Below are 23,628 nucleotides of genomic sequence, written 5' to 3' on the forward strand. Positions count from 1 at the left end.
TTTCTTTTGAGTAAATATCTAAAAATAGATTAGTGGGTCTTATGGTAAGTTACCTTAAAATTTACAAGAAATTGTCAAACTATTTTCCAAAGTGACTAAGCCATATTTTATTCCTATCAAATTGTGTGAGATTTCCAGTTTCATCACATCATCATCATATTTGATTTTCTCAGTAATTAAAATTTTAGGCATTCTTTTTTTTTTTTTTTTCCTTCCCAGAGGTTTTTGCCTTAGGGCACATATGCTTGCTGGAGAGAGACAGAAGCAGTGAGAGGGGAAGTGAGAAATCACCCCCAGGGAAATGGTCACATCACCATCCCTTCTCCTCCATTCTCCTCGCAGGATCTTGGGCACGCACGCGCATGCACTTGGCATGAGTTTCAAGCCACCGGGTCTGGGACTCAAACCACAGTTGGCCGTGTAGGAGTCCAGTGATGTAATCACTATGCCAACTGCTGGCCTCAATTTTAGCCATTCTAATGAGTGTGTAGTGGTACTCACTCTGCTTTATAATTTTCATTTCACTGATAACAAATAATGTGGGTCTTTTCATGTATGTAAATTCGTCATTTACATATTTTCTTTTGTGAAGAGTAAGTAAACTCTGCACACTACTGAGTTCTCTCCTACCTTTTCTTGATTTGTAAGAGTTCTTTACATATTCCAGGTACAAGTCCTTTGTCAGATGTATATGATGAAAAATATTTTTCTTACTCTGTACCTTGCCAGATAATCTTCCTAACAGCACCTTTCAAGGAAAGTTTTAAATGTCTACTTCACAAACTTTCCCCTCATTGTTTTGTAGTTTTTTAATATCCATTTTAGAATCTTTGCCTACTTCAAGGTCATAACAATATTCTGTTTTCCTCTAAAAGCTCTAGTTTTTGCATTTCTCACTTAGATCTACAATCCATTTCAGGTTTTTTTCCCATGTGGATTCTCAGTTGTCCTAGCACAATTTGAAGACATTCCTCACTGAAGTGCATGGCTATCTTTGTGAGAACTCATTTTGACCATATCTATGGGGGCCTACTGATGGATTTCTATCCTAGTCAGTGGATCTATAATATTTACCTATCCTTTCACCGATAGTGTTATCTTCATTACTGCAGGATTATTGTAACTCTAAAAATCAGGAAGGTGAAGTCCCCTAATTTTCTTTTCTATCTTACAACTGCTTTATTTTTTTATGAATAAAATAATCAGGCTGAGGAAGTGCCTTCTTATTTTTAATTTGCTGAGTTTATATCATGAACGAGTGCTGTATTTTGATAAATGCTTTTTCTGTACCTAGTGAAATGATCACATGATTCTACATTGTTAAACTATTTAATGGGGCCAGCAGATGGTGTGGTGGTTAAGGTGCTGAACTCCCACATGGCCAAATGTAGTTCGAGTCCCAGCAGCTTGAAACTCACACTGGGTGTGTGTACATGCATGCCCAAAATCCCAAGAGGAAAATCGAGGAGAAGGGACTGTGGCATGGCCATCTCTCCTAGAGCATGATTTCTCGCTTTCTTTCTCTATTTCTCTCTACTTCTCTGGAAAGATGACATACACAGATGTTCAAATTGATAATCTCCAATTCCTAGAATAAACTCCACTTATATAATATCCTTTTCCTACATTAATAGATACAATTTGATAATTAGTTTTCCTTAACTGTATTTATTTCTTCCATAAGAGAGAGAGAGTGAGAAAGGAACTCTCCCAATAGGGTTCCCATGCCACAATCCATCCCCAGACTCAGCCAACAAGGATCACAGGTTTGCACACACATGCCCAGCATGCACATGGAGATCTCAGGACGGAAACCTGGGACCTTCCCACTCAGTCCCAGCATCATGAAGTGTTGTATTACAGCTACAACCTCATGACTAGTCAAAGAATTTTAAAATTTATGTTCCTAAGAGAATATTGCTACATAGGTTTCTATTCTTACAATGTATTTATCTGTTTTTAGAAACAGAATAATACTGATGCAACAAAATAAGGAAGCATTCCCTCCTGCTGTATTTCACGTAGGAAAAAAATTTACGTATAAATGATAAATATTCTATCATAAAAGTCAAATACAATCCACCAGTGAAGCCATCTAGGCCCAGTGATTTCTCTCCCTTCCCTCCACCTTTATGGCAGTAAGAGAATAAGGAGAGGGCAGGATTGAGATAGCTGGGGGTTTTGTTTGTTTGTATTTTATTACCAGAGGGCACATGTATTTGTTAGTGAAAGAGAGAGAAAGAGAAAGAAAGCACACCCCAATGGGGTGCTGGTCATGCCACAATTCCTCCTCCATTTCTCCACCCTGTCAGAATTTGGGGCATGCACACACATGCACCTGGTATGTTTTTCAAGCCTCCAGAGCTTGGGTTTGAACAGCTGTCTGTCAGGTTGGATCTGGCTCACCTAACCACTAGGCTATGATGTCAGCTCAAGATGGGTTATTTCTGACAGCTTTGTCTGTTGCTATCCTCCTTCCCCAGTCTCCCTATTAACTAAGATTAAAGGCATGCGAGATAGCACCCAACATGTTTAGGCTAAGCCAGGAACCAAATATAGGCCTCCCATGTGGCTTCCAGCCTCCTAAGTGGGGTTGCTACATGTGTGCCACTGCGGTTGGGGCTGCTCTTGGAGATTTCTTTGTAAGAAGGTGGTACAGGGACCAGCAGTTAGCATAATGGCTTGTCACTGGACTCCCACGTAGTGGACCGCGGTTCGAGTCCCACACCCAGAGCCTCCCAAGAGGAGAAGGGAGGAGAAGGGATTGCAGCCTGGCCATCCCCCCTGGGGGGTGATTTCCTGCTTTCTGTCTCTCTGTCTCTCTCTGTGTCTGGTGAGCGCACGCGCCCTATAGCAAAAACCTCTCCCAAAAAAGAAAAAAAAAAAAAAGGAAGGTGGTACAAACTCAATTTCTTTGGCATATATGGGACTAATTGTATTTCCCTTTTCTTTTTTTCTTTTCATTTTTTTTTTTAAATTTTTGCCAGAGGGCATATGCACTTGCGAGAGAAAGACAGTCACACAGAAAGCACTCCACATGGGGATGGTCACATCACAAACTTCTCCACCATCTCTCTCTTTTCAAGACTTCAGGCATGCCTACGTGCCTGGGCATGTTTTTCAGGCTGTCAGATCCAGGACTCAAAACTGTGCAGTTGACCAAGTGGGATCAGGCCATCTTAACCATCAGACCACCCACTGGTTCCCACTTCTTCTTGAGTCAGTATTAGTTTCAGTGCCTTTCAAGGAATGTCTATTTCATCAATGATGTCACTAACACAGTTATTTGTATTTTCTTATTATTTTAACATCAGAACATCAGTAGTTTCTGTGTCAAAACTTTTTTTATGTTCCTAAGACTACTGATATGTGTCTGCTCTTTTAAATTGAAAATTTTAAATGTTTACCTACAGTAAAATAGACATAACATTTATGACCTTAACTATCCATGGGTATGTGTTTTTTTTGTTTTGTTTTTAGACAGGGACTAAGCATGTGCCATCGCAGCCATCATTTTTTATCAGTTGGTTATTCTCTCACTTCATCTATTATAGCTAAACATTTGCAATCTTGTTGATCTCAAAAAAACCAATTCTGTGCCAACTAGTGGCATGGTAGTTAAGGTGGCTGGATCCCACAAGGCAGACTGCACAGTTTGAGTTCTAGACCTGGTGGATTGGAAAACACACAGGGTACATGTGCCCAAAGTCCCCACTGAGAGGAAAATGGAAAAGAGACTGCACATGGCCATCCACAGGGGGCAGTTTGTTCTCCCTCTCTCTCCAGCAACATATAAACATCTTGGTTTCAATTATTTTTCTCTGTTGTTTTCCTTTTCCTAATTGTGTTTACTTCTGCTCTGATCTTTATTATTTCCTTTGTCCTGCTAGCTTTGGGGTTAGTTTGTTCTTTTTCTGCTTCCATAAGGTATAAAGCTAGGTTGTTGATTTTTGGTTTTGTTTAGATTTTTGCTATATGGCACGTGCACTCTCCAGAGACAGAGCGTGAGAAAGTGAGAAATCGCCCCCACAGGCAGGCTAGCCATGCTGCAGTCCCTTCTCCTACAGTCTCGTCTGGAGATCTTGAGCACATACACACACGCCTAGCACGATTTCCAAGCCGCCAGGTATGAGACTCAAACTATACACAGTACCTTAACCTTCATGCCACCTACTGGCTCAGAGATCTTTTTTTTTTTTTTTTTTTTTTTTTTTTAAGATTTATTTTTAGTACAGGTTGTGTGTGCTCACCAGAGAGAGACAAACACAGAAAGCAAGAAATCACTCCAGGGGGCAGGGGGATGTCCATACCAGTCTCCTCTCCTCCATTCTCCTCTCGGGATTTTGGCCATGCACCCACACATGCCCAGCTTGAGTTTTAAGCCACTGAGGCCAGGACTCGAACCATGGTTACCTACATCGGAGTCCAACAACATAACCATTACACAGATTTTGGTGGTCCCAAGATCTCTCTTTAACATAAGCTCTTAAAGCCACACATTACCCTCTTCTACCTTCATTGCATCCATATTTTGATACATTGTATTTTCACTTTCATTTGTCCCGAGATCATTTTCTAATTTTCTTTTTGGCCTATTGGTTGTTTAAAAGTGTGTTGTTTGGGTGGTTAAGGTACAAGATTCTCACATGGCTAACTGTAGTTTAAGTCCTGGATCTGGCAACTTGAAAATCACACGGGCACATGTCTATGTGTGCCCAAAATCCCAGGAGGAGAATGGAGAAGGAACTTCAGCATGGCCATCACCTCTTAGTGATTTCTCACTGTCCCTCTCTCTCTCTCTCTCTCCCTCTGGCTAGCACACATGCCATATGGCAAAACTTGAAAAAAAAAAAGTGTTAATTTCCACATATTTGTGGATTTTCCACTTATTCTCCTGCTGCTAATTTCTAACTACCCTCTATTATAATTAGTAAAAATACTCCACATGATTTCAATCTTCTTAAATGTATTAAGACTTCTCTTATAGCCTAATAAAACAAGTGTACCTGAATAATGTTCTATTTGCACTTGAGAAAAGTTTGTATTTTGCTATTGGGGAGAGTGTTCTCTATGTCTGTTGAGTCCAGCTGATCTATACTGTTGTTTGAGTCCTCTGTCTACTGATCTTGATTGGTAGTCCCATACATTTTTAAAAGTGGGTTATTAAAGTCCTCTAGTATTTTTATATAAATGTATTTTTGCCTTCAATTATATACTGTTTGCTTCATATATTTAGGAGCTCTGATGTTTGGTGTATATATAACTGTTATAACTTATTAGCAAACTGACTCTCATTATTATATCATGTCCTCGTCTCTTGTAAAGTACATTTTGTGTGATATTAGTACAGCCACTCCTGATCTTTTGGTTACTTTTTGCATGGTGTATCATGTTCTAGTCTTTAACTTTTTACTTCATTCATAATAGAGCACTTACCTGTACTCATGACAGACGCACGAAGAGAAAGTGAAAGAGGAGCACCCTCCAGAGTCTGGTCATGCCATGATCTGGTTATATCATGATTCTCTTCCTCTAGTCCTTCAGCCCATTGGATCCTAGGCACTCACACGCATGCCCAATACGTTTTGGGTGGAAAAGGCCGAGGAGTCAAACTACAGTCACCAAGAAGGATTCAGCTTCTCTCGAGCAGTGCATTGCTGCTACACTACACAGCCAGCCCTATCCTTTCATGTTCAATCACATCTTTTGATATGAGTCTCTTGTATACAACATACAGTTGGATCCTGTTTTCATTTTTATTTTTTAAATCCATTCTACCACTCTATGCCTTCTGATATGGGAGTCTAATCCACTTATATTTCAAGTAAATACAAACAGGGAAGAATTGCTACTGTAAATTTCCCCCCTGTGAATCTTACTTCTTTACTTTCCCTATTTGCTCCCTTACTGCCTTCCTTTCTGTTTAGCTGATTTTTTTTTTGTAACACGTTTTGATTCCCTTCTCATTGCCTGTAGAATATGTTCTACAGATATATTCTTTATGGCTACCATGGGGACTAAACAAAATGCTCTTAAGTTATAACAATCTATTTTAAACTTTAATCACATATAAAAACCTTACTTCTTTACAGCTCCATTCCCTCTCTACTTTGTTATTGATATTGTACATCTAATAATGTACACTTATAATTATATTATGCATCTTTCATTTTAATTCTACAAAATAAAAAGCAGAATTAAGTACCAAAAATAAACTACTACAGGCTTTCATATTTGGCCATGTATTTCACTTTATTTTATCAAGCAATTTCTGTTGCACCAATTTTCACTCCTATTTTATTTCATTCATTTTACTTACATTGGGTTCACTCAGCTCTTATTTTTCAAAATTTGAAAGACAGAAGTTTTGATAATTTATTTTAGATCTTTCTTCATTCCAGACATTATTAAAAATGCTAAATTTCCTTATAAGCACTGTTTTGGCTACAAACTACAACTTCAGATAAGTTGTATTTTTCTTTATCATTTGAGTCAAAATACTTTCTAAATTCCCTTGTGAGTTCTTCCTTGACCCATGGGTTAATTAAAAGTGAGCTTTCTTAACTTACAAACATTTGAGGACTCTTCTGAATGTACTATCTTCATTGATTTCTTAATTCAGTTCCAGTGAGGTCAGAAAACACACTAGGGGGCTAGCAGATGGTGAGGTGGTTAAGGTGCTGTACTCCCACATGGCTGACTGTGGTTTGAGTCCTAGCCCAGGCAGCTTGAGAATCATGCTGGGGCGTGTGTGTGTGTTGGGGGGGGAGGAGTGCGCATGTGCACCCACACACACCTAAAATCCCAAAAGAATAATAAAGGAAAAAGGACTGCGGTATGGCCATCCCCCTCGGGGGTAGTGATTTCTTACTTTCCCTCTCACTTGTCTCTCTGGCAAGTGCATGCACTCCATGGCAAAAGCTTTATTAAAAAAAAAAAGAAAGAAAGAAAGGAGAAGGAGAAGGAGAAGGAGAAGGAAAAGGAGAAGGAAAAGGAGAAGGAAGGAAGGAAGGAAGGAAAAGAAAGGGAGGTGGAGGAGGTGGAGGGGTGGAGAAGAGAATTAAAAAAAATAAAAAAAAAGTGTTATTTAGATCTTTTGATACCTTGGAAGTTTACTTTATGACCCAGACATGATCTAAGTGAGTGAATTTACCATGTGTACTTGAAGAATGTATATTCCACAGTTACTGGATGGATATTATATAAATATCAATTAATTTGTAATATTTCAAAGTATTTATCTAATCTTCTACATCTTTTCTGATTTTTTTCTTTTTTTTTGGTCAAGCTATTTCATAAATTCCCAAGAAAGGCTTTTCAAATTTGCAATAACGGGGACCAGCAGATGGTGTGGGGCCAGCAGATGGTGTGGAGGTTAAGGCAGCTGAATCCCATATGGCCAACTGTATGGTTTGAGTCCAGGACCCAGTGGCTTGAAAATTACATGGGGCACAGGTGCAGGTATGTTCAAAATCCCAAGAGAAGGATAGAGAAGGGACTACAGCTTGGCCATTCACAATGGGAAGTGATTTCTCATTTTCACTATCTCTTTGTCTCTCTCTGGCACCACACGCCCACACCCATGCTGTCTCCCTCTAGCAAACGCCTACAGCAAAACTAAAAAAAAAAAAACATAATGTCTGTGCATTTGTCTATTTCTCCTTTAGCTGTTAGTTTTTACGTATCTTTGAAGCTCTATTATTTGTTATATATCCATTTATAATCATCAGATCATGCCTATAAATTCACTTTAACCACCACAAAATTACATCCTTTGTAATTCTGCTTTTATTGAGGACTGTTTCATTTAATATTTAATTTAGCTACTCCAGCTTTTTATGCTTATTGTTTCTATGGAGTATTTCTTTGCATCCATTTACTTTCAACCTATTTGTCTTTGTATTTAAAGTACAACCCTTATAGAAAATGCAACGTTGTTTCTTTGGTATTCAATCTAATAATCATTGCCTTTGGTATGGTTTTAATTTTTATTTTTTTAAAAGAGATTTTTGCTGTAGGGCATGTGCACTCAGAGAAACAGAGAGAGACAAAAAGAAAAAAAAGAAAAAGAAAAGAAAAGAAAAGAAAAGAAAAGAAAAGAAAAGAAAAGAAAAGAAAAGAAAAGAAATCACCCCTGCCAGGGTGGTGGATGGCCATGCCACAATCCCATCTCCTCTATTCTTCTCTTGAGACTTCGGGCACACACGCACACGTGCCCAGCATGAGCTTTAGGCCACTGGGTTCAGGACTCAAACCCTGGTCAGTTATGCAGGACTCCTGCAATGTAACCATTAAGTCATCTGCTGGTCCTAGCATGATTTTGTATAGTCTGCCATTTTGCTTTTTTGTCCAACCTCCTCTTCTCTTTTGTCCCTTCACTGCTTTATTTGTGTTCACTGAATATTTCATAGTACTCCATTTTAATACTTCTATTATATTGGGTCATCAAGAAAGTCATAATGCATTTTTGCATAGAAAAATATGTTATGACTTCTCCACTGACCCAGTATGTCTTTCTACAATGTCTTTACATTATATGTTTAGTATTTACTCTACATATGTGCTGGGTAACATCTAAAACAGTTTCAAACTCACCAACTCTTAGTATTCATGCCCATGTATAACACCCTTTCCTTTGAGTACAGACCGGACCTACTAATTTGCTACTAATAAGAATCTGACAAAAGTAATGGATTATCACTTCCAAGATTAGCTTACAAAAAAGGTTCTCACTTCCACCTAGTTTATTCTCTGTTGCTCTCTTGCTTGTTCACTTTGATGGAAGTCAATTGCCACATTGTGGACTGTCCTATGGAAAACCACAATCAGGAAGAAATTGCAGGAGGCTTTCAAATGATAGCCCACAAAGACTGACATTCTCAGAGCTATACCTAATAAAGAACTTAATCCTACTAATGGTATGAGTGAGAACAGAAGTGGATTTCCTCCAATCAAGTCTTCAGTTGGGATCACAGCCCCAGCCAATACTTCAATTACAGATTTTTTTTTTAAAGGTTTTTGCCATCGGTCTCATGTGCTATCCACAGAGAGACAGTAAGAGGGAAAGTGAGAAATCACCCCAAGAGGTGATGACCACTCTGCAATCCCTTCTGTTCCATTCTCTTCCTGGGATTTTGGGCACACAATACACAGCCTGGCACAATTTTCCAAGCCACCAGGTCCAGGACTCAAACTGCAGTTGGCCATGTGGGATTCCAGTACCATAATCACTCTGCCACCTGCTGGTCCCTTGACTGCAACTTTATAAGAGGAACCAGAAGAGCCAACTAAGCCATGCCCATGAGTAAAAACTTATTGTTTTAAGCTGCTAATATTTGGAGTGGTTTGTAATGCAACTAAAACTAATTATGGTACATGGAAATGAGATGCAGCCTGTAAATGTGGAAGCATCTTTCAAACAGGCAGTAGGTACAGGGCACAGGGACTGCAAGTGGGTTGCTAAAGACAAAAATCAACCAAAAGAGGCAATTAGTAGAGAACTGAAATTTGAGGACATACCCAGTGAGGGCTCAAGATAAAGTGAAAAATATGTTATTGAAAATGGAAGAAGAGGGATGGCACAGATGGCACAATGGTTATGTGACTGTACTCCCACATAGTCAAAGTGGGAGTTCAAGTCCCAGACCTGGTGACATAAAACTAACCCCAGTCATGTGTGCATGAGTACCCCAAATCCCAAGAAGAGAATGGAGGAGAAAGGATTGCAGCATGGCCATCTCCCCCAAGAAGTGATTTCTCACTTTCTATCTCTCTGTTTCTGTCTCTCCAGCAAGTGCCCGCACCCTGTAACAAAAATCTCTCTAAAAAAAGGAAAAGAAAATGGAGGAAGAGGGACTCTTTTTATAAAGTGACAGAAAGATACACCATCACCTTTGGTAACATGCAAGTTAGAATATATGCCTGACGAATTGAGTAGGTATGCAGATAAGATTTAAAAAGTCTTTCCTGTTGCTTACAAATGCAAGAGAAGAATAATGAATTGAGTTTAGGATAGTTAAATAAAATCAATCCAAGACTTCAAGGTTTGACTCCTGGACTTTTTCCCCTTGACATCCAAAGTTTGGGCACTCCCTAGAGATAAAGTCAAGGGTTTAAGTATAAAATTTCCTATTACAATAAAAATCTCAAACATGGTATATCCTATTATCATGTGTTCTTACAGAGAACTTTCAAGAGTTTTACTTGCACATCTTCTCAAACAGTGCTCTAAAAAACTTAAGAATGTTGCCCCTCAATCTTCTCAGAAACAATCCAACGTAAAATGACATATCTCTCAAAAGAGATTAGTTGGGGCTTTGTCTAACTGAGTGAGCCCAAATAGGATATACAATTTACTAGGTTTTTGAGAAAATCATATCAAAAAATAACTGCTACCTTGAACTGAAAGAAAAAATACAAATTAAAATGGGGCCATTGAACTTTTCAAATTCTTCTGGGAAGAAACAAGCTGAGAAAACTACTGAACTGAAAACACATGTGATCTTTCATGAAAAAAGGAGGGTAACTCAAAAAGTGGGATCAAGAGCTCTATGGGAGGAGTCACAGGCCATGGAGAAGTATTCTCAGGTATTGAAATATAATTTTAAAACTTCTAATATTGAGGCCAGAAGGTGGTTAAGGTGACCTACCATGGTTTGAGACCCAGACCTAGTGACTTGCTTTCTCTCTCTATCAAATTAAAAAAGAATGATGATAATAAATAAAATTAAATAAATAATTCTAAAAAATATTTTTTGAAACTTAATATTTGCCCATCTTGATTTCAGAATTGTATGGACCAGTTATTCTTCTGTGCCTCTCATTATCCTCCTTTTTAGAAACACAAAGAAGTTGTTCTACACTTGTCTCACCACTCTCTGTTGGGTGCATGGGTAACAAATTACTATTGGACTAATACATTTATATACTAGCATATTTAAATACTAACATATTTCTCTAAAGAAAATATATAAATGGCAAATATGTGCATGAAAAGATTCTCAGAGTCACTAGAGGAACATAAATTTAAACCACAATGAAATACACTACATCCACATTAGAATGGACAAAATCAAAACTGTTGACAATACAAAAATTGATGAGGATATGAAGAAAATGAGATACTCATACATTGGCAAATGGGAATATAAAGTGGGGCAGCCAATTTGAAAAAGTTTTATGTTTTTTGGAAAAGTTAAAAATACATTTACCATATAATCCACTCCTACATATCTACCCAAGAGAAATGAAAAATATATATCCAAATAAAAACTTGCAACGAATACTTATAGCAGCAGTATTCATAATGGCTAAAAACTGAAAACGATCCTGGTGAAACAATCAATCATTAACTGGTGAATGGATAAACAAGATGTGGCATACTCGTCACACTGTGAGATTCCACTTAGAACAAGAACGAATAAACTATGACATGCAGTAATATGAACTTCAAAAACAATACACTAAGTGAAAGAACCTGATACACAGACCTACATATCTTATGATTCCACTCATGAAATTTCTAGAAAAGGCAAAACCATACAAACAAAAAAAGGTATCATTGCTTGCCTAGGGCTTAAGGTATAATTCTCTATTATATCAATCTTTCCATATTCCTCTAGATTCAATGTTTTCTGGATCAAAAATCTCAACAGAGTGTATGTGTGCGTGTGTATGCATTTGTAAGTAAAAACTGGCAAGCTGATTCTAAAATGTGCACCGAAAGACATTGTGTGAGTGTTCACAATAAAATTATTTATAATAACCAAAACTGGGCACGCCATAAGTCTAACAATATTAGACAAGATATATATTGGGTTATCAGAAAAGTCATGATGCACTTTTACATAGAAAAAAATATGTCATAACTTTTCCGATAACCCAATAAATCATAATATATTTACGCAATAATGATAGCAAAAAAAAATATCCATTGCTAAATGCAACAACATGGATCAATCTCACATTATAATGTTGAGATAAAGAAGCTAGAAACAAGTTAACCTACTTTATGATTCAAAACATTGAAAATTAACCTATGGTGACATAATGCAGAATAGGGGTTACCTTTGTTAGGGGATAATAAATGTCTAAAGAGGAGCAAAAGAAAGTTTCTGGAGAAGTGGTCACATTCTTTATCTTGATCTGGAAGGTAATTTTATGAATGTATTTATTTTTTAAACTGCATCAAACTTTCTACTTAAGATCTGAATGTCTTAATGTATGTGTCATACTTTGATTTTAACTTTGCCAAAGTCCAACAATGAACTACTGCTGCGTTTATTGATATGAACAAACTTGAAAAATATGAGTGCAAGAACCAAGCTTCAATATAGATATACTCATTCCTCTTAAATGAACTTCCAAAAAACAAAAACAATAGAAAAAGAAATGATTAACACAAAATAAATACAAAATACAGGATAGTGGCTTCTTCCCAGGAATCAGTAAAAAGAAGCAATAGAGGAAGCGCACACGGAGGACTTCTAAAGTATTCTAATATGCATTTTATACATTTTTACAAGGTATTTTTCTATTTGCAAAATATTTTAAAAGTAATACAACTACTAAATTATAAGTAATCAGAAAACTAAAAGGAGAACTTTAGATTTCATGTCTTTTCATACATCTGAATAAGTAATATTATATACAATTTGCAAAACAGTCTTTTTGAGGTATAATTCCTAAACATTATGGTGAAACATAAGAATAAATAGCGATGATTAATATATAGTAAAGTATCAAATAATGCTGAAAATTTTTTTTAAAATGACTTCCAGAGATCCACAACATATTTATTTTAGTTTTTCAAGGGGAACTTCATTAGGAAGAAAAACAAATCTATGAATTGTTTTTCTAATTTGCCAGAGGGCAAATAAGCTCACTGGAAAGAAACAGAGAGAGAGAATGAGAGGGAAAGTGAGAAAGCAACCCCCATAGGGCATGGTCACGCAGCAATTCCTTCTCCTCAGTCTCTTTCTCCATTCAGGATTTTGGGCACCCATGCACCCATGCCCAGCACATTTTCAAGTTGCCAGGTCTGAGACTCAAATCATGCAGCTGGTCATGTGGGATCCAGCCACCTCAATCACAGGTCTCAAAACTAAATTATAAAAATGTAATACTTAAAACTAAAACATTTCAATACTATGTAGGCACTTACCTTATACAAAATGCTTTTCGTTTTAAACCTTACTAATAAACTCCATCTTTACATATGTTTAAGTCAGTATTAATACAGCTCTGGCTTACAGCACTCGCTATTTTAATTCACTTAAAATTAAATTTTACAAGACACTTAGAGGCTTATTGTCAACCTTTCTTGTTTATTAAAGGACAATCAACTGTTCAATATTATTTGATCAAAGAAATCTGCTTGTGAAATAAAAAGATGCCATTACAAAGTCCCACTCATTAAAAAGAAAGAAAATTTTCTTAACAAATTTGTCAAAAATCTGGTTTACGGGGAGAAAAAAAGTCAAGCCTAAAAGGAATATAGGGCCTTATTCTACACTTGTCTCACCACTCTCTGTTGGGTGCATGGGTAACAAATTACTATTGGACTAATACATTTATATACTAGCATATTTAAATACTAACATATTTCTCTAAAGAAAATATATAAATGGCAAATATGTGCATGAAAAGATTCTCAGAGTCACTAGAGGAACATAAATTTAAACCACAATGAAATACACTACATCCACATTAGAATGGACAAAATCAAAACTGTTGACAATACAAAAATTGATGAGGATATGAAGAAAATGAGATACTCATACATTGGCAAATGGGAATATAAAGTGGGGCAGCCAATTTGAAAAAGTTTTATGTTTTTTGGAAAAGTTAAAAATACATTTACCATATAATCCACTCCTACATATCTACCCAAGAGAAATGAAAAATATATATCCAAATAAAAACTTGCAACGAATACTTATAGCAGCAGTATTCATAATGGCTAAAAACTGAAAACGATCCTGGTGAAACAATCAATCATTAACTGGTGAATGGATAAACAAGATGTGGCATACTCGTCACACTGTGAGATTCCACTTAGAACAAGAACGAATAAACTATGACATGCAGTAATATGAACTTCAAAAACAATACACTAAGTGAAAGAACCTGATACACAGACCTACATATCTTATGATTCCACTCATGAAATTTCTAGAAAAGGCAAAACCATACAAACAAAAAAAGGTATCATTGCTTGCCTAGGGCTTAAGGTATAATTCTCTATTATATCAATCTTTCCATATTCCTCTAGATTCAATGTTTTCTGGATCAAAAATCTCAACAGAGTGTATGTGTGCGTGTGTATGCATTTGTAAGTAAAAACTGGCAAGCTGATTCTAAAATGTGCACCGAAAGACATTGTGTGAGTGTTCACAATAAAATTATTTATAATAACCAAAACTGGGCACGCCATAAGTCTAACAATATTAGACAAGATATATATTGGGTTATCAGAAAAGTCATGGTGCACTTTTACATAGAAAAAAATATGTCATAACTTTTCCGATAACCCAATAAATCATAATATATTTACGCAATAATGATAGCAAAAAAAAATATCCATTGCTAAATGCAACAACATGGATCAATCTCACATTATAATGTTGAGATAAAGAAGCTAGAAACAAGTTAACCTACTTTATGATTCAAAACATTGAAAATTAACCTATGGTGACATAATGCAGAATAGGGGTTACCTTTGTTAGGGGATAATAAATGTCTAAAGAGGAGCAAAAGAAAGTTTCTGGAGAAGTGGTCACATTCTTTATCTTGATCTGGAAGGTAATTTTATGAATGTATTTATTTTTTAAACTGCATCAAACTTTCTACTTAAGATCTGAATGTCTTAATGTATGTGTCATACTTTGATTTTAACTTTGCCAAAGTCCAACAATGAACTACTGCTGCGTTTATTGATATGAACAAACTTGAAAAATATGAGTGCAAGAACCAAGCTTCAATATAGATATACTCATTCCTCTTAAATGAACTTCCAAAAAACAAAAACAATAGAAAAAGAAATGATTAACACAAAATAAATACAAAATACAGGATAGTGGCTTCTTCCCAGGAATCAGTAAAAAGAAGCAATAGAGGAAGCGCACACGGAGGACTTCTAAAGTATTCTAATATGCATTTTATACATTTTTACAAGGTATTTTTCTATTTGCAAAATATTTTAAAAGTAATACAACTACTAAATTATAAGTAATCAGAAAACTAAAAGGAGAACTTTAGATTTCATGTCTTTTCATACATCTGAATAAGTAATATTATATACAATTTGCAAAACAGTCTTTTTGAGGTATAATTCCTAAACATTATGGTGAAACATAAGAATAAATAGCGATGATTAATATATAGTAAAGTATCAAATAATGCTGAAAATTTTTTTTAAAATGACTTCCAGAGATCCACAACATATTTATTTTAGTTTTTCAAGGGGAACTTCATTAGGAAGAAAAACAAATCTATGAATTGTTTTTCTAATTTGCCAGAGGGCAAATAAGCTCACTGGAAAGAAACAGAGAGAATGAGAGGGAAAGTGAGAAAGCAACCCCCATAGGGCATGGTCACGCAGCAATTCCTTCTCCTCAGTCTCTTTCTCCATTCAGGATTTTGGGCACCCATGCACCCATGCCCAGCACATTTTCAAGTTGCCAGGTCTGAGACTCAAATCATGCAGCTGGTCATGTGGGATCCAGCCACCTCAATCACAGGTCTCAAAACTAAATTATAAAAATGTAATACTTAAAACTAAAACATTTCAATACTATGTAGGCACTTACCTTATACAAAATGCTTTTCGTTTTAAACCTTACTAATAAACTCCATCTTTACATATGTTTAAGTCAGTATTAATACAGCTCTGGCTTACAGCACTCGCTATTTTAATTCACTTAAAATTAAATTTTACAAGACACTTAGAGGCTTATTGTCAACCTTTCTTGTTTATTAAAGGACAATCAACTGTTCAATATTATTTGATCAAAGAAATCTGCTTGTGAAATAAAAAGATGCCATTACAAAGTCCCACTCATTAAAAAGAAAGAAAATTTTCTTAACAAATTTGTCAAAAATCTGGTTTACGGGGAGAAAAAAAGTCAAGCCTAAAAGGAATATAGGGCCTTATATTTAAAGCTACCCAATTTCAGCTACAAATTGCTGCCATTTGACTTTGTCTTGGTAAATAACTGAGAAAGATACTTGATAAGCACATAAATGTTAAGAAGTAATGAACAGTTATGTGGTTTAACGAGTGTGAAATGTTATGTTTAATGGGGTACCCCAAGAAGCCGTTTTCACTTCTCATTTACATAGCAGTCTTATTTTAGAGGTCTATCAACAAGTAGCCATTATATCAACAATATCAAATTAATCAGTTTATTCCATACTACAAACTGATGAAAAAGATAAACAGTTCCGTTTTTGTTAGGGAGAGCTTCTCTAAAGCCTGAGATGAACAAACAGAAAAGCAAGGAGGTGCTGTCCTGAGTGATCACCCTCGAAGGGAGATACCCGTGAGCTGCAGGTAAGCATAGAAGGTAAGTCTCCGCTGTGGCAGAGTCAGTCTACATGCACCAACACTGGGCCCCTGGTCCCATTCCTACCCACTTCCCCACCCAGGCAGAGAACAGGCCAATGGCGCTCCATTTGGTCTGTCAGATTTTGCAATGGCTCTACAGAAGACCCAGATCTAGCACTCCACTGCCCAATATAGACCTACATGTGCCTATTTAAATTAATTACAATTAAAAAGTTTAGTTGTGCTGTCACATCAGCCACATTTCAAGTGTTCAACAGTCATGTGTGACTCGTGGGACAGGACAGCTTCAGAATATCCCTACCATCACAGCAGTTCTAACGAGCAGTGCTACTGTAAACACATCTCTGCCCAAACATCAGGGCTATTCTTAAGTAAACGAATGTACTTTTTTGTGAACATCTTACTATGTGTAATCTTATCCATATTTATGCTGATGAATATAAAGATTCCCCAAGAAGAAAGGTATTAAGTGGTTCTTTGATTTCATCCAACAATTTCAAGATCATGAGGTATTTACAGTGTTAGTATCATTTACATATAAAAATAAAGTTTAACGAAGGAAAAATTCTACTATTGAAGGCTTTTTTGAGTGTAGAAATTCAATGAAAAAACTAAGTCAATATTTTTGAAGTGAAAAATGTTTTTCCACGTACAATACATTCAAGTACAAGTCAATTTTCACTGTACTTGATCACCATCTGCTGGCCATGTTCTTAAATTGCACAAGCAAATGAAATACTAGCTAGATTAAGAGACATTTTTAAACAATATACAGAATTGCAGCTTTTATTCCCCCACAGTGCATTCCTGGAAAACCACATAATAAAAGAGATTATTGTAAAGCAAATCACGTTTTCCAAAGGGGCAGAACTGTAAATAGGTTTTTCATTCTAAACTAAAACCTAGCATCAAATAACTGATGAACTAATCTTATTAAAGATGCCAAAACTATAGTCTTCTACAATCAAAATATTCTCCAAATTCTTTCTTAAGGCATGAACACATCTATTATTTAGATGACCCAACCTAAGTTAAAAGCCCTAATTTACATGAAATTAGTCTAAGCCTGATACGGTAATATAATATACAATTATATACTCTGTTAGTATATTCCTAGAATGTTTAGCAATCTAGATGGCTGCTCCATATGAAACAGTATCTAAAAAAATCTAAACTTCTTTTTCATCAATTAATCTCCTCCACTATGAAGCAGCATTTAAAGGTCAGGGTCAACACAACATTACTCCGCTAAACTCTCTCCTGACTTTTAACTTTCAATCAAAGTTTCAAGTAAAAATAGTAAGTGCTATTAAATCTTTCTTTTTCATCTTTCAAAACTGCACTTAGGTATTAAGCTATCAGACATCACTGAAAAGTCATAAAAATAATTGCAAACCATTAAAAAGAACCTTCAAAACTTTTTTCACAGAATTGTGTAAGACAAGAACACGACTATTACCTTGTGTGTTTTGGGGATAAAGCACAAAAAGAAAACAAAGATGACAGGAGCTGAAGTCTAAATATTACTTATGGAGCTTCACATAATATGGCAAAATGTAAAATACAAGACCAGATATTTTGTGTTCCTTGAACCCTGGGAAAGGGACTTGTAAAGTAATTTAAATAAAGATTCCTACATGGACCAGAAGTTGGCGTAATGGATATGTCACTGGACTCCCATGTAGCCAACCACGGTACAAGTCCCAAACCTGGTGGCTTAAAGTCACACCGGGTGCGTGTGCGTGCATGCCCAAGATCCCAAGAGGAGAAAGGAGGAGAAAGGATTATGGAGTGGCCATTCCCCCTGGGAGGGGATTTCTCGCTTTCTGTCTCTGTCTCTATCTTTCTGGCGAGCACACGGGGCCCTATAGCAAAAAAAAAAAAAGAAAGAAAGAAAGAAAGAAAGAAAACTTCTCCAAAGGAAAAAAAAAAAAAGAAAGAAAGAAAGAAAGAAAGAAAGAAAGAAAGAAAACTTCTCCAAAGGAAAAAAAAAAAAAGATTCCTATGAAGCCTGTTTTAAAACACTGTTACCACTCTTTATTCTGAGAATGTGAGGCGTCCTCCTCCTAATTAGAACCTTTCTGCCTAGTCACTAACTTGACTTTTTTCTTGGGGAACACAAAATGATTTTTAATAACTGAATAAAACTAATGACCACTGATTTTAAGATAATGGCCCTTGGGTGGATTAGACAATTAGAGAAGCAACAGAGTGGTCAAAAAATCCAATCAGCAAGGCTCTGGATGGACGAGTGTGAAGCAAGCACCTACCAATGATGATGGCAGTAGTGACAGCTAACACTGAGCACATTCTGTGTCAGGACTCACACGCATTATTTCACTTCACAACCCTGAGGGTAATATTACTATTATCTCTGTTTTATAAACGATAAAACTGGAGTTTAGAGAAATTAAGTAACTCGCCTGAGGACAGATGGTTGCCAAGTGTCAGAAATGGAATTTGAATAAAGGGAAACTGTCTCATTTCAGCTCAACCTAGAAATAACCAAGAACAATGGCATAGCTGCCAGGATTGCTGATGCAGCATGAATGAAGAAAAAAAAAGATAAAAATGATACTTACATATTTGCTACATAAAGTACTTATGCCTACAGAGTAGACCTAAAAAGAACTCGGCCATGAAATCATGAAGACCTGCATTCCAGTGACTGGACCCATCACTGGGAAAGTCACTGGACCTTCATGAAACCGTTACCTCATCTATAAATACAAAGTACAAAGGGCAATGGTGATTGCAAAGTGGATTAAATCAGGTAACTCAGAATGGATTTCTAGAATAATAGTTGGCATATACAGTAGGAGCTCTGTAAATGGTACAACTTGTCTCATTTGGTTTCTACTTTAGCAGATTAGAAATACAAGTGGAATCAACAAACATTTGGAGTATTTACAGTAAACTTTCTTAAATTGAAATCTGTAGATATCTGTTATGTAGTTAAATCTGTTACTGTGCATCAGTAATTTTAAGATTGTATATGGCGGGACCAGCAGGTAGCATGTTACAGCATTGGACTCCCACATGTCCAAGCACAGTTCAAGTCTGGACCTGATGACTTGAAACTCATGCCAGGCGCATGTTTGTGTGTGCCCAAAATCCCAGGAGGAGAATGGAGAAGTGACAGCAGTACTGCCTTCCCCCTGGGAGGTGATTTCTCACTTTCCCTCTTACTGTAGCTCTCTGTCTCTCCCTGGTAAGTATGTATGCACTTTGGCAAAAATCTTTGAAAAAAAAAAAAAGGAATACATATGCCCACGACAGCAGGTGGAGTGGAAAGTTAAGGCACTGGGTCCTACATGGCTGGCTGCTGAGTTTGAGTACCAGACCCAATGGCTTGAAAATCATGCCTGGTGTGTGTGTATGCATGCCCAAAATCCCAAAAGGAGAATGGAGAAGGGACTGTGGTGTGGCCATCCCCCCTGGGGGGTTATTTCTCATTTTCTCAGAGTCTCTATATCTCTCTGGCAAGTTCATACATCCTATAGCAAAAATAAAATAAAATAAAATAAGAATGTGTATGCTCACCATTTTAACAAACTGGTATTTTAGAAGGCATATCAATAGTAGCTATCAAAAAATAAAGTGTGATTATTAAAAATAACATACACACATCTAAAATATAATGTTTTAACTTTATATTCCAAATTAGCCCCACTCCCTAAAGGTAAATAGTTTCATGTGTGGCACCTAGATATATTCCAAGTACACGTATACATCTATACACGTATGAGCTACATAGCCTCTTTAAAACACATACATGGAAATGAAAGCTTAAGATTCTTTTATATACTTCTTTTTAACATTATGTATCTTAGATACCTTGCTATAATATCCCATATAGATTATTGTACCATTGCCCAAGATGTAAAACAACAATAATCCCACCAAAAAGCAATTCCTCATCTAAGAACCCACAATAGGCTAAAATTATGCAAATATTTAACAAGCATTTTTTTAATCTTGTAAGTAATTATTTGACATCTTGAAATCATGGGCCAAACAACAAAGTTGTTTATATCTGTACCATTCCTGTTTGCAGGCACATGGAAATCATACTACCCCTCCAACCCCAAATCCAGTATCTGTATTTCACTTTCTGCCCAACAGGGAACATCCTCCCTTCACAAATTCCCACCACTACGGTAAAAAGGCTCTCACCTATGCTTTCCTTTCACTAGCTCTAGCTCTTGACCAACCTGGTGCTTCTCCACATGGCCCCACATGGTATGGCATGGCCCCCTTCTCTTGGGAACTGTGAGTAATAAACTCTTCCATCAAAAGGAGTTGTCTCCATGTCTGTCATCTTACCATTCTAATTAACTCAAGTCCCAGGTACATTTAAAATAAAGTGGGATGTTAACTCTTATATTCTTTATAACAATAAAAAATTGAAAGCAGAGCCAGCTCCATGGCACAGCAGCAACATGTTGCTCAAGAGAAGCTATATCTCACATTGTGACCATTCGGATCTCTGAACTGGTCCAGTCACCCTACAACATGAAAGGCATGTACAGAGGTGCCTAACATGTAGGGCCAGAGGGAGGGGTCACAGCATGACTAGACCCTGTGGGAGAGGCTTCTTTCACTCTCCTTCTCTCTCACATGCAATCTATCATGAATAAAATTTAAAAAAGAAAAAGTTTTTTAACTGAAAGTAGCAGAGACAAGGCCTAAGACATAGTTAATTGGGGGAAAAAGGCAAGTCTCAGAACAGCACATAGAGTATAAGCCAATGTATAATTTTTTAATTACACAGGTGTGGGTATGGGTGTCTACTGCAAAATGATACACACCAAATTTTAACGGTGATTACCTCTCATGAGTGTAAGATAAATGGGACACGGAGGGAATAACTTTGACTTTTTATTCTACATATTTCTATATTTAAGTTGTAGAAGCATGTATTACATATAGATTATGTAATTTTCTAAAATAAGAATAAACTTTATTAGTCATCTATAGTTGTGTAACCAATTATTATAAACTTAACAGCTTTAAATAACACCATCTCTTCTCTCATAGTTTCTGTGGGTCAGAAGTCCAGGCACAGCTGAGTTGGGTCCTCCGGTTAGGCCCACATAAAGCTGTAAGTACGGTTTGATCAGAGTTGGGTTCTCATCTGGAAGCTCAACTAGGGATTGATCCTCTTCCTCACTTGCATGGTTGTCAGCAGCATTCAGTTCCTATAGCTATGCTTCACAGCAGGTACTTCTTCAAAGCCAGCAAAGGGGATGAAAGCAAGACTCTAGAACAAGTCTGTGAGCAAGATGGAGTTTTCTGTGATGTAATATAATCACAGAGTGACATCCCATCACTACCACCATGGTCTGTAGGTTAGAAGCAAGTCGTAGGTCCGGCCACACTCCACGGGAGGGTATTATTTAAGGTGGGAACATGAGAGGGATGATCATAGGGGCCACCTTATGGCCTGTCTACCATCAAGAATATAAAAAGCCTTACCAGATCTCAACATGAAGTATCTGAAAGGTGACTAGGAAGTTCATACCTATTAACACAGCTCCTGACTATAGAACTAAATGTAGTTAACCAAACTATGACTGGATGAGATCTAAATCTGTCATCTCCTTGATAACTTTTTTTTTAAGGTTTTTGCACAGGGAGCATGTGCTTGCCAGAAAGAGGCACAGAGAAAATGAGAACTCACCCTACAGGGGGGATGGCCATGCAGCAATCCTTTCTCCTCCATTCTCTCGAGATTTGGTGCACAAACACACATGAGCCCAGTGTGATTTTCAAGCCACCAAGTCCAGATATAAAACTGCAGTCAACCATGTGGGACTTTAGCATCTTAGCCACCACATCACCTGCTAACACCTCCTTAGCAACATTTTGTAGTCATGCTACCCAAACATACTTAAAATATTTCATTATCAAGAAAACAGATATCTGATGTAAAGTACAATAATAGATTTTGGAACAGTGGTTTCTCTAAATAAAGGAAAACATGAGTAATAACATGACCTTAAACCAAGAAATATGAAAAAGGAAAGCAAAGAAAAGAAAAACCAGGACAGAACTAGTTACAAGTTAAAGCTGCTTGGTAAGAAATGCTAAGTATCTAGTGTATAATATATATTCGGTGGAAAAGAAAGCATGAGAGGAAGCCAGACAGAATATGACTTCATAATACTTCTAACGAGTTTGGAACGAGGCTACATACTATATCCTACCGGAAGAATAAAGGTAAAGGAAAGGTGCCATCTCCTCTGAATAGGGAGTCCTAACAAAAAGGCTTCAAAAGGACTCTGCATCTTTAATAATATAAAAAGGCTAGGACACAAACAGCATAATCTAAAATGCCATTAGAAATACTTCACATACAAAAAGGTCTAAGTAAAGCAGGATTTTATAAAGTGATCAAAAAAGAAACACTAAGGGGGAAAAATCTTTTAAGATTAAAGAGGTTTTTCAAAGGACAAGTTGAAGTGGTTGTAAAATTTATGAGGCAGCATTAAACTTCAGTTCTAAGTAACAATAAATTATTCACTATAAAAACATACATGTGTCAAATATTATAAGCCTCTTAAACTTTTTAAAACAATTTCTTGCAGAACTGATTAGATGCATTAGGTCAACATTAGCAGACAGTAACTTTTTCATTAGCACAGTACAACCACTCAGAGTAAAGGAGCAACATTAGCAAAGAAAGAGAAAGACAGAACCATCAACAGACTATTCACTACCACAGCTGCTCTCACATCACACATCATATATGTGGCCTTAAATCAATTTTGTTGGTTTTAGCTAAAGAAAACGTTTTTTTAACACTTTCATGTATGTAAAACTATAAATATGTGTTAATTAACATACACATGGGTTAAATTTTTAAGTCAAACAGAATTTTTAGATAAGTCAAATTCAAAATATTAAATTAAAAGAAACAAAGAAAAGATACCTGACTTGCTTTGTTTTTGCAGCCCTACTTGGCCAATAGCCTTAGTGAGATTCTGACATGTGACCAGGATGATATTTAAGAATGTCCTTTCCAGCACCTCCGCTATCATATTCTTCACAGCATGTGA

At 36.6% G+C, this 23,628-nt stretch overlaps 1 protein-coding gene across 5 annotated transcripts in view; it reads right to left on the reverse strand.

Annotated features, from left to right (window-relative positions):
• The window catches only part of CEP112 (centrosomal protein 112), a 462,320-nt gene that overhangs the window by 413,467 nt on the left and 25,225 nt on the right, over window positions 1-23,628 (reverse strand). The window lies entirely within an intron of this gene.

The sequence above is a fragment of the Tupaia chinensis genome, unplaced genomic scaffold (assembly GCF_000334495.1).
Source record: "Tupaia chinensis unplaced genomic scaffold, TupChi_1.0 Scaffold000187_1, whole genome shotgun sequence".
In the NCBI taxonomy this organism is placed as follows: Eukaryota; Metazoa; Chordata; class Mammalia; order Scandentia; family Tupaiidae; genus Tupaia; species Tupaia belangeri.